Below are 10,301 nucleotides of genomic sequence, written 5' to 3'. Positions count from 1 at the left end.
ACATTTCTGAATTTTTGGTGGCCTTCCTAAGCCAGGATTCAGACACTGCTAGGACATCAGGGTTGGAAGAGTGTGCTAACGCAGGGAATAACTCAAACTTGGGGAGGAGGCTTCAGATGTTAACGTGCAAGAAACCAATGCTTTTACGGTTACAGAAGTCAACAAATGATAACGCCTGGGGAGTAAGAGTGATACTGGGGGCTACAGGGCCTGGGTTACCCTCTACATCACCAGAGGAACAGAGGATGAGTAGAATAAGGATACGGCTAAAGGCTTTAAGTACTGGTCTTCTAGTGCATTGGGTACAGAGAAAAAAAGGGGCAGGTTTCCGGGCGTTGTAGAATAGATTCAGGGCATTATGTACAGAAAAGGATATGGAAGGATATGAGTACAGTGGAGGTAAACCTAAGCATTGGGTAACGATGAAAGAGATAGCATCACTGGAGGCACCGATTGAGTCCGTCTCCGCGTGTATGGGGGGTGGGACAAAGGAGCTATCTATGGCAGGTTGAGCTGGGCTGGGAGATCTACAGTGAAATAGTACAATAAGAATAACCGAAACAGCAATAAGCAAGGCATATTGAAATGGGAGAGAGGCATAAAGCAACCACAGGTGTTATTCTAGAGCTAAGACAACAGCTGGTAATGGCGACAAAGTTTGGGCTGAGGCTAAACATAAACAGGATGCGGTACCGTATAAAGGAACAGTCCAGCAGGCATCAGCTGTATAGCTGAGTTATCATAAGGTCCGGTGAACAGCAATAGGAGAGTTTGGAGGTAGATCGGGGGCTGCTATAGCACTAGCGAGCAAGAGGCCACGGCTAGCGTGTGCTAGCGGGCCGGGGCTAGCAGATGGATCTTCGTGGTCGACGTCATAACGGGAAACCTGTTGTAATCACATCAGACAACCCGTCCGGTTGACAGAGAGGTAGATAGCCGGGAGAAGGGCCTGGCTCGCGGCTAGCTCAAGGCTGATTAGCCAACAACAACGTCCATTTGATTGCAGCTATCTAGCTACGATTATCCGGTGTTAAAGGTCCAGTGAATCAGTGATTCCGGCAGAAAAACCGATATGTTCTGGGTCGATAACGCGCTGTGCAAACAGTGCAGACTGGCGGATAATAATAATAAAAAAAAATTATACAAAATACCATAATTACAGTGCAACTGAAGAACAATATGGATGAACACATCAGTGTCCATCTATCTTTACAAATGGAACGTTTTTTCAGTAAGACCTTGAATACTTGGTTCATTAACTGGAACAACTTCATAATCAACTGCTCAGAATATGCAGAGCCTACTCAAATGTCCATGTAGGCCTCCTGTAGCTCAGTTGGTAGAGCATGGCGCTTCCAACGCCAGGGTTGTGGGTTCGTTTTCCACAGGGGGCCAGTATGAAATATGTATGCACTCACTAACTGTAAGTCGCTCTGGATAAGAGCGTCTGCTAAATGATTAAAATGTCTTCTGAGCCATTCTCTTGAAGTGCTGATAAATATAATTCCGATTTAATGATTTAAAGGTGCAATATGTAGAAATCGTTCCGCCATTTCCTGGTTGGTAAAATTCGAATAGTTTGCCTAATTTCAGGGTATGTGACAAAACAAGCAGTCATTGTGTAGATAATCATTGTACCATCTAAACTGCAGTGAAATATAGTTTCCATAATCAAAAATATTGTATTTTCAGCTGTTTAAAGATGGTGTACAAAACCGAAAGAAAAAGACGCAAAAACTAAATTTAAGAACGGGAAACATAGAAATAGAGCACATAGAACATATCTACTGCTTCTTAGACTTGCTTTCAATGACAATGACAGATCTATAAATCATATTTCTATGTGCATTTGGTTGGGTCACACAAAAAGTTACATATTGCAGCTTTAATATGTATAATCTAGAATGGAGTTAATATCTGCTTCCAGACTCTCATATCAAATCCATCTTTACCCATATTAAATAATCAAAAAGATTAAACATGAGCTCAATCCCATTTCATAAATCAGCATTCTCCGGAAAAAAGAAAGGCAGATTCCTTAATCAGCATTTCATTGTGGTCCTCTGTAGCTCAGCTGGTAGAGCACGGCGCTTGTAACGCCAAGGTAGTGGGTTTGATCCCCGGGACCACCCATACACAAAAATGTATGCACGCACGACTGTAAGTCGCTTTGGATAAAAGCGTCTGCTAAATGGCATATTATATTATTATTTCAACAAGTCATCCATCTCTCCGTTAACGATCGATTTATCAAGGTTAATAACGGACCAACTTACCACACCGAACCTTGTGGATGGACAGCGTCATCCATTATACTCAAAAGGACATTGTATCCCCTATCCCGGGACTACATCATGCCGTGACCGTCCCTGTCTTCACATCCAAACCAATGGCTGCATCCCAAATGGCACCTATTCCGTACATAGTGCACTACTTTTGACCAGGGCCCACAGTGCACTATACAGATGTCAGATCTTAACTTGATCACTCTTTTGTCAGGGAGAATCTTCCTGCTGCATCAGGATATCCAAATGAGCCTCGTGATTCCTTGAAAATGTGCTGTTCTCTTTCTCTCTATGCAGGGGCAGTGGAGCCATTGGGATAAGGCCTGCCATCAAAACAATATTATCTCTCGCTCGATCAAACGCTACGCCAAGGTCCTATTACTGCAACATTCAAATGTTTTATATATTGTTTTATAGTATAGCTTAATAACACAAGATAGATATTGATCTCCACTAGACTATGACATACAAGTGTGAAGTACCCTAAAGTTACAAATTAACTGTCAAAATGTAGTTCAATTGTTGCCTGGGGTGGTCTAGCATTTAGGGCTGCTGCTTTCATGGCGCACATATAGGCCTGCTGTGTCGGTGTGGGTTCGATTCCGGCCCATGCCCTTCTTGCACAAATAACTCAACTCAATCCCCCAGATTGACTTAATTTAGTTACACATTTCAAATATGAACAATCCAGGGATATTTTACCCCCAATCTTGATAAGAAATGACCATACCAGACACTTTTCGATAACATACACTACCAGTCAAAAGTTTGGACACAGCTATTAATTCAAGGGTTTTTCTTTATTTTTACAATTTTTTTACATTGTAGAATAATAGTGAAGACATCAAAACTATTAAATAACACATATGGAATCATGTAGTAACCAAACAAGTGTTAAACAACTCAAAATATATGTTATATTTGAGATTCTTCAAATAGCCACCCTTTGCCTTGATGACAGCTTTGCACACTCTTGGCATTCTCTCAACCAGCTTCATGAGGTAGTCACCTGGAATGCATTTAATTTTACAGGTGTGCCTTCTTAAAACTTAATTTATGGAATTTATTTCCTTCTTAATGCGTTTGAGCCAATCAGTTGTGTTGTGACAAGGTAGGGGGGGTATACAGAAGATAGCCCTATTTGGTAAAAGACCAAGTCCATATTATGGCAAGAACAGCTCAAACTTGCAAAGAGAAACATCATTACTTTAAGACATGGTCAGTCAATACGGACAATTTCAAGAACTTTGAAAGTTTCTTCAAGTGCAGTCGCAAAAACCATGAAGCGCTATGATGAGATCTGTCCAGAATAAGTCCAATGCGTTTCTATGGGCTTAATATGCAGACCTAAGCTTGCTGTCTGCCTTCCTGCCTTTGGGACAACGACTCCCATTGTTAGGGCGGAGACATGGTCATCTCATCATTATATATACAGAGGTGCCTTCAGTTTGCTTGATAATTTGCTACGTTGCTGAACAGTTTGTACTGAACAACACGTTCTTGTACGTTCTTGAACAGACTTTGAGGTACGTTCCCGTATGGTGGGTGTGGCGAAATGTGGCTTCAAGCAATGAGTGACATATTTAATGGGCAGTGGCCATGCTGACAGTTTTCCCCAACCCACAACCACTCCCGATTTTTCAACTGGTCGTTCAGTACAGCATCGTTTCCGTTCAATTGAATGTTCCAGAAGGTAAAAAAGTACTGAACGCAGCCCTGATCTCTGACCAAGGTAACACCGAAATCATCGTTTAGGGAGCTGTAATGATGTGACCAATAATGGTTGCAATTGAGGTCAGCTGTGTGGGTGAATTTAGTGCATATGATGGTTTAACGATACATCAGCTGCCGATAATCTAGTGCCATCGATGGTTACAATAGGCCACTTGTTATTTGATTATATTCTAATAGGCTACATTCTGTAGACTACCTTTTAGCCTGTACATTGTCACATAATGAAAGGTGTGAAAACCGATAATAGGCTACTGTTTGTGTTTCCCTGGCGGAGTTGATGAGCTGATTTGGGCCATCAGTTGATTGACAGATGTAGGCCTACTGAAGAACGGTAAACTCCAGTGTGTATGCTTGCCACGTTTTATAATTAGGCTATGTATAATTTGCAGAGGTGGCTAGAGTACTGTAAATCTATACTTAAATAAAAGTACTGTTACTTCGATTATACACTGTACCTCCTGTACTCCCTGTTTACCCATGACTGCATGGCCAGGCACGTCTCCAACACCATCATTAAGTTTGCTGACGACACAACAGTGGTAGGCCTGATCACCGAAAACGATGAGACAGCCTATAGGGAGGAGGTCAGAGACCTGGCCGTGTGGTGCCACGATAACAACCTCTCCCTCAACGTGATCAAGACAAAGGAGATGATTGTGGACTACAGGAAAAAAAGAGGACTGAGCACGCCCCCATTCTCATCGACGGGGCTATAGTGGAACAGGTTGAGAGCTTCAAGTTCCTTGGTGTCCACATCACCAACAAACTATCATGGTCCAAACACACCAAGACAGTCGTGAAGAGGGCACGACAAAGCCTATTCCCCCTCAGGAGACTGAAAAGATTTGGCATGGGTCCTCAGATCCTCAAAAAGTTCTACATCTGCACCACCGAGAGCATCCTGACTGGTTGCATCACTGCCTGGTAGGGCAACTTTTCGGCCTCCAACCGCAAGGCACTACAGAGGGTAGTGCGTACGGCCCAGTTCATCACTGGGGTCAAGCTTCCTGCCATCCAGGACCTCTATACCAGGCAGTGTCAGAGGAAGGCCCTAAAAACTGTCAAAGACTCCAGCCACCCTAGTCATAGACTGTTCTCTCTGCTACTGCACGGCAAGCGGTACCGGAGTGCCAAGTCTAGGTCCAAAATGCTTCTTAACAGCTTCTACCCCCAAGCCATAAGACTCCTGAACAGCTAATCATGGCTACCCAGACTATTTGCATTGTCCCCCCACCCCACCCCTTTTTTTACGCTGCTGCTACTCTCTGTTTAATATCTATGCATAGTCACTTTAACTCTACCCACATGTACATATTACCTTAACTACCTCGACTAACCTGTGCCCCCGCACATTGACTCTGTACTGGTACCCCCTGTATATAGCCTCGCTACTGTTAATAATAATGCTTATTATTTTTTACTTATTTATTTTTTACTTAACACTTATTTTTCTTAAAACTGCATTGTTGGTTAAGGGCTTGTAAGTAAGCATTTCACTGTAAGGTCTACACCTGTTGTATTCAGTGCATGTGGCGAATAACATTTGATTGGACATTGGATTCTCTCGGAAATGTAGATGCCTGGGACTTCCGGGATTCCTCTGATTCCTCGGAGGCGAGGTGGGATCCGTGGACGTACGAGTGTGACCAGGAACAGACCTCCTCTCCCTCCTACGTTCCCGTAGCCGCCCATCTATCCGTATGGTCAAGGCTATGAGAGAGTCGAGGTCCATGGGAAGCTCCCGGGCTGCGAGCTCGTCTTTAACCACCTCTGATAATCCATGAAGGAATGTGTCGAACAGGGATTCCGGGTTCCAGGCACTCTCGGCGGCCAAATTGCGAAAATCTACCACATAGTATGCCACACTACGGGAGACATCGCTGCAACCCCCCAATGGGCTTGGGAGGCGAAGGTCGAGTCATGCGTCCTCCGAAACATGACCCGCCAAACCTCGCTCCTTAACACCCACCCGCTTAACTCAGAAGCCAGCCGCACCAATGTGTCAGAGGAAACACCGTTCAACTTACGACCGAGGTCAGCCTGAGGCGCCCGGCCCTTCACAAGGAGTCACTAGAGCGTGATGAGCCAAGTAAAGCCCCCCTGGCCAAACCCTTCCCTAACCCGGACGACGCTGGGCGCCTCCCTATGGGACTCCCGATCACGGCCGGTTGGGATACAGCCCGGGATCGAACCCGTGTCTGTAGTGACTCCTCTAGCACTGTGATGCAGTGCCTTAGACCACTGCGCCACTTGGGAGGCCCACACCACTACGGGAGACGACGCAGTTGAAGTAGCTTCCGAGCAGCCTCTCTCCCGGACAACGGAGAATCGAACACCTTTCTTCCCTCCGCCACAAACTCTTCCAGACTGAGGCAAACGGTGGATTGTTGCTCCCACACCGCCGTAGCCCAGGCGAGAGCCCTCCCGGACATCAGCGTTATCAGGTACGCTATCTTCGAGCGATCCGAGGGAAACTAAGAGGGCTGCAGCTCGAAGATGAGGGAGCACTGGGAGAGAAACGCCCGGGCAGGTTCCAGGATCTCCAGCGTAGCGCTCTGGAGGAGGTAAGAAAAACGACTTAAGTACTAGTTACACCTTATGGTAAACTGACAGCAAACAAAAAGGAAAATAACTTAGTGCAACTGATTTGACATTAATTTATTATTTAAGCCTGCCAGCACCGTCTTGCAGATGTCCTCCTGCACAGGGGTGTAATCATTACGCCGATTCTGTTGCAAAACATTTTGTCTGTTGCAAAACATTTTGCAACTGAAACCATTTACTCCAAACGGAAAACTCAAACAAGAGTTTCTATTGGACAAATACAGGTAGGTCCCTCCCCATTTTGTTCTGTTTGCTCTGTTTACTTCTGTTTGGTTCTTAACCGGTAAATGGTTTCAGTAATGAATAAACCCAGGTAGTCTCCAATGAAGACTGACATCAAACAAAGTCCGTAGGCAGTACAGTTTCAATTACGGTCTTATTGAAAGTCGACTTAATATCTATCAATGTACTCAATTTCATAAAAAGGTCAACTGTAATTGAGACATAATAATTTTTAAAATTAAATGGCGTTCATGAAAATGTATTTCACAATATAATTTCAAGTACATGTGATGGTGAATGTGTAGTAAAAATATTTACACCAAGTGTGATGTTTCATTATTTTCACTCAGAATTAAATATCATGGAGGATCAGGTAAGTGCTACAGTAGTCAAACAACGATCAATATCGAAATTTCACTGTCAATGAAAATCTATGTACAACATATTTTATTTCTAGTATATGGCACACAAAGCTTACTGAGATACACTGACTGTATGACCGATGTGCTTATAGGCCTTGTCATAAAAACAGAATGGCATTTAGACAAACACACCCACACACAGTGAGAGAGAGCAGAGGAGTGCACTGGACTGACCGGTTGATCTAGCTAATGTTAGCTAGCTACATGGTTGACACTACATCTAGCTAGCTAGTTTAGCCAGCTTATCTAGTGGCAACCTAATGTGATAGCTAGTTAGTTATTGCCACACATATCTGATTAATATGTTCACTCTTTTTGCCAATCATGACAAGGTGGCTAGTAAGCCAAAAAGCAGAGATCATATGGGGAGCTAAAAACAGGAGATTAACCTTTGTCTGTCAGATTCTGTCAGTTAGCTACCTAGCCATTTGATTTGCCCTTGCCCTCAAAACACAATTTCAACAGCAGAATTATATCTGAGAAATACTTATCTTACTCCAGAAATATTTAATATTACAAAGGCAGAAGGTAATTAAAGTGCAACTTACCTATGATCGCATCTGACTAATATCTTCAGGAGCAGGAGTTGGAACTGGTTCAGAACCGAAAACCGGGGAACCAACAGTATTGATTCATGTAAAAAAATGTAATCACCAAACTTGGAGTTACAAGGTTTTCATCCTACAGCGACGATATAATAAGATAATATATCTATGTATCTAATAATTATGTAACTGAAGTGATTTGATCAAATGTAATTGGGTAAAAAGTAAATTACTTCCATCAGAAAGTACAACCCAAAGAGAGTAACTAGAAAAGTACTAGTTCCTCCAAAAAATTAAAAGGGCAGGGAGCCAGATTCAAACCCATGCTGACGCTGGCATATGTGTGCCAGGGTCAGCAGCTGTAACCGCTGAACCACACAGGCACTGAGGTATATATATTTAAAAAAATGTCCTATTGCTTATCTTGAACATACAATAAAAATAATTGATCTACCCCTACAAATATGTTAATTTATTATAATCCACATAAGAATTCACACGAGACGCGCTGTAGCCTGCACGTAGCCTACATAGGCTAATTGAACTGACGCCTAGTGCACATGCAGCCTAAGTTATTGTATAGCCTACAAACACCGTTTCCAGCTGCCCCCTGGCGGCGATTAAAAATATTCAATATTCATTCAAATCCTCCTGAGACGAAAGGGGTCAAATTAAGATCCGGCATCTGTATGGGGAATAGAGTGCCATTTGGAACGCAGAAAATGACTGTTCCCAAACAGTGACGTTATTAATGCAGTGTGTTTGACATCCTGGGGCCTGCTCTATGGTGTGGCAGGCAGGGACGCATCAGAGATTTAGTGACATTTTATTAGCCTCCACGTTACACCTAATGGGGAGCTCACTGTCTGGCGGCTGCAATTTAGATAGTGACTTTGGGGTTTGGAGATTTGGATGCCCCGTCTGGTGAGTAACTGGCTCCGAATCTCACCGCTAACACCAATGTGCACAAAGAGCAGACAGCAAAAGCAGAAGACAACTATGCTGGCTCTCTGGAGTAAAGCTACTATATAGAGTATGATACAGTGGGGAAAAAAAGTATTTAGTCAGCCACCAATTGTGCAAGTTCTCCCACTTAAAAAGATGAGAGAGGCCTGTAATTTTCATCATAGGTACACGTCAACTATGACAGACAAAATGAGGGAAAAAAATCCAGAAAATCACATTGTAGGATTTTTTATGAATTTATTTGCAAATTATGGTGGAAAATAAGTATTTGGTCAATAGCAAAAGTTTCTCAATACTTTGTTATATACCCTTTGTTGGCAATGACACAGGTCAAACGTTTTCTGTAAGTCTTCACAAGGTTTTCACACACTGTTGCTGGTATTTTGGCCCATTCCTCCATGTAGATCTCCTCTAGAGTAGTGATGTTTTGGGGCTGTCGCTGGGCAACACAGACTTTCAACTCCCTCCAAAGATTTTCTATGGGGTTGAGATCTGGAGACTGGCTAGGCCACTCCAGGACCTTGAAATGCTTCTTACGAAGCCACTCCTTCGTTGCCCGGGCGGTGTGTTTGGGATCATTGTCATGCTGAAAGACCCAGCCACGTTTCATCTACAATGCCCTTGCTGATGGAAGGAGGTTTTCACTCAAAATCTCACGATACATGGCCCCATTCATTCTTTCCTTTACACGGATCAGTCGTCCTGGTCCCTTTGCAGAAAAACAGCCCCAGAGCATCATGTTTCCACCCCCATGCTTCACAGTAGGTATGGTGTTCTTTGGATTCAACTCAGCATTCTTTGTCCTCCAAACACGATGAGTTGAGTTTTTACCAAAAAGTTATATTTTAGTTTCATCTGACCATATGACATTCTCCCAATCCTCTTCTGGATCATCCAAATGCACTCTAGCAAACTTCAGACGGGCATGGACATGTACTGGCTTAAGCAGGGGGACACGTCTGGCACTGCAGGATTTGAGTCCCTGGCGGCGTAGTGTGTTACTGATGGTAGGCTTTGTTACTTTGGTCCCAGCTCTCTGCAGGTCATTCACTAGGTCCCCCGTGTGGTTCTGGGATTTTTGCTCACCGTTCTTGTGATCATTTTGACCCCACGGGGTGAGATCTTGCGTGGAGCCCCAGATCGAGGGAGATTATCAGTGGTCTTGTATGTCTTCCATTTCCTAATAATTGCTCCCACAGTTGATTTCTTCAAACCAAGCTGCTTACCTATTGCATATTCAGTCTTCCCAGCCTGGTGCAGGTCTACAATTTTGTTTCTGGTGTCCTTTGACAGCTCTTTGGTCTTGACCATAGTGGAGTTTGGAGTGTGACTGTTTGAGGTTGTGGACAGGTGTCTTTTATACTGATAACAAGTTCAAACAGGTGCCATTAATAGAGGTAACGAGTGGAGGACAGAGGAGCCTCTTAAAGAAGAAGTTACAGGTCTGTGAGAGCCAGAAATCTTGCTTGTTTGTAGGTGACCAAATACTTATTTTCCACCATAATTTGCAAATAAATTCATTA

At 43.5% G+C, this 10,301-nt stretch overlaps 1 non-coding gene across 1 annotated transcript; it reads left to right on the top strand.

Annotated features, from left to right (window-relative positions):
- Positions 1–1,320: 1,320 nt before the first annotated feature.
- On the top strand, positions 1,321–1,394 carry trnag-ucc. Its single transcript has one exon. It is a non-coding gene; the product is annotated as a tRNA-Gly (tRNA).
- The last annotated feature ends 8,907 nt before the right edge of the window (positions 1,395–10,301 follow it).

This window comes from Coregonus clupeaformis, chromosome 36 (assembly GCF_020615455.1).
Source record: "Coregonus clupeaformis isolate EN_2021a chromosome 36, ASM2061545v1, whole genome shotgun sequence".
Lineage (NCBI taxonomy): Eukaryota > Metazoa > Chordata > Actinopteri > Salmoniformes > Salmonidae > Coregonus > Coregonus clupeaformis.
Note: the sequence above shows the minus strand (reverse complement) of the source record. Positions and strands in the feature narration are given on the sequence as shown.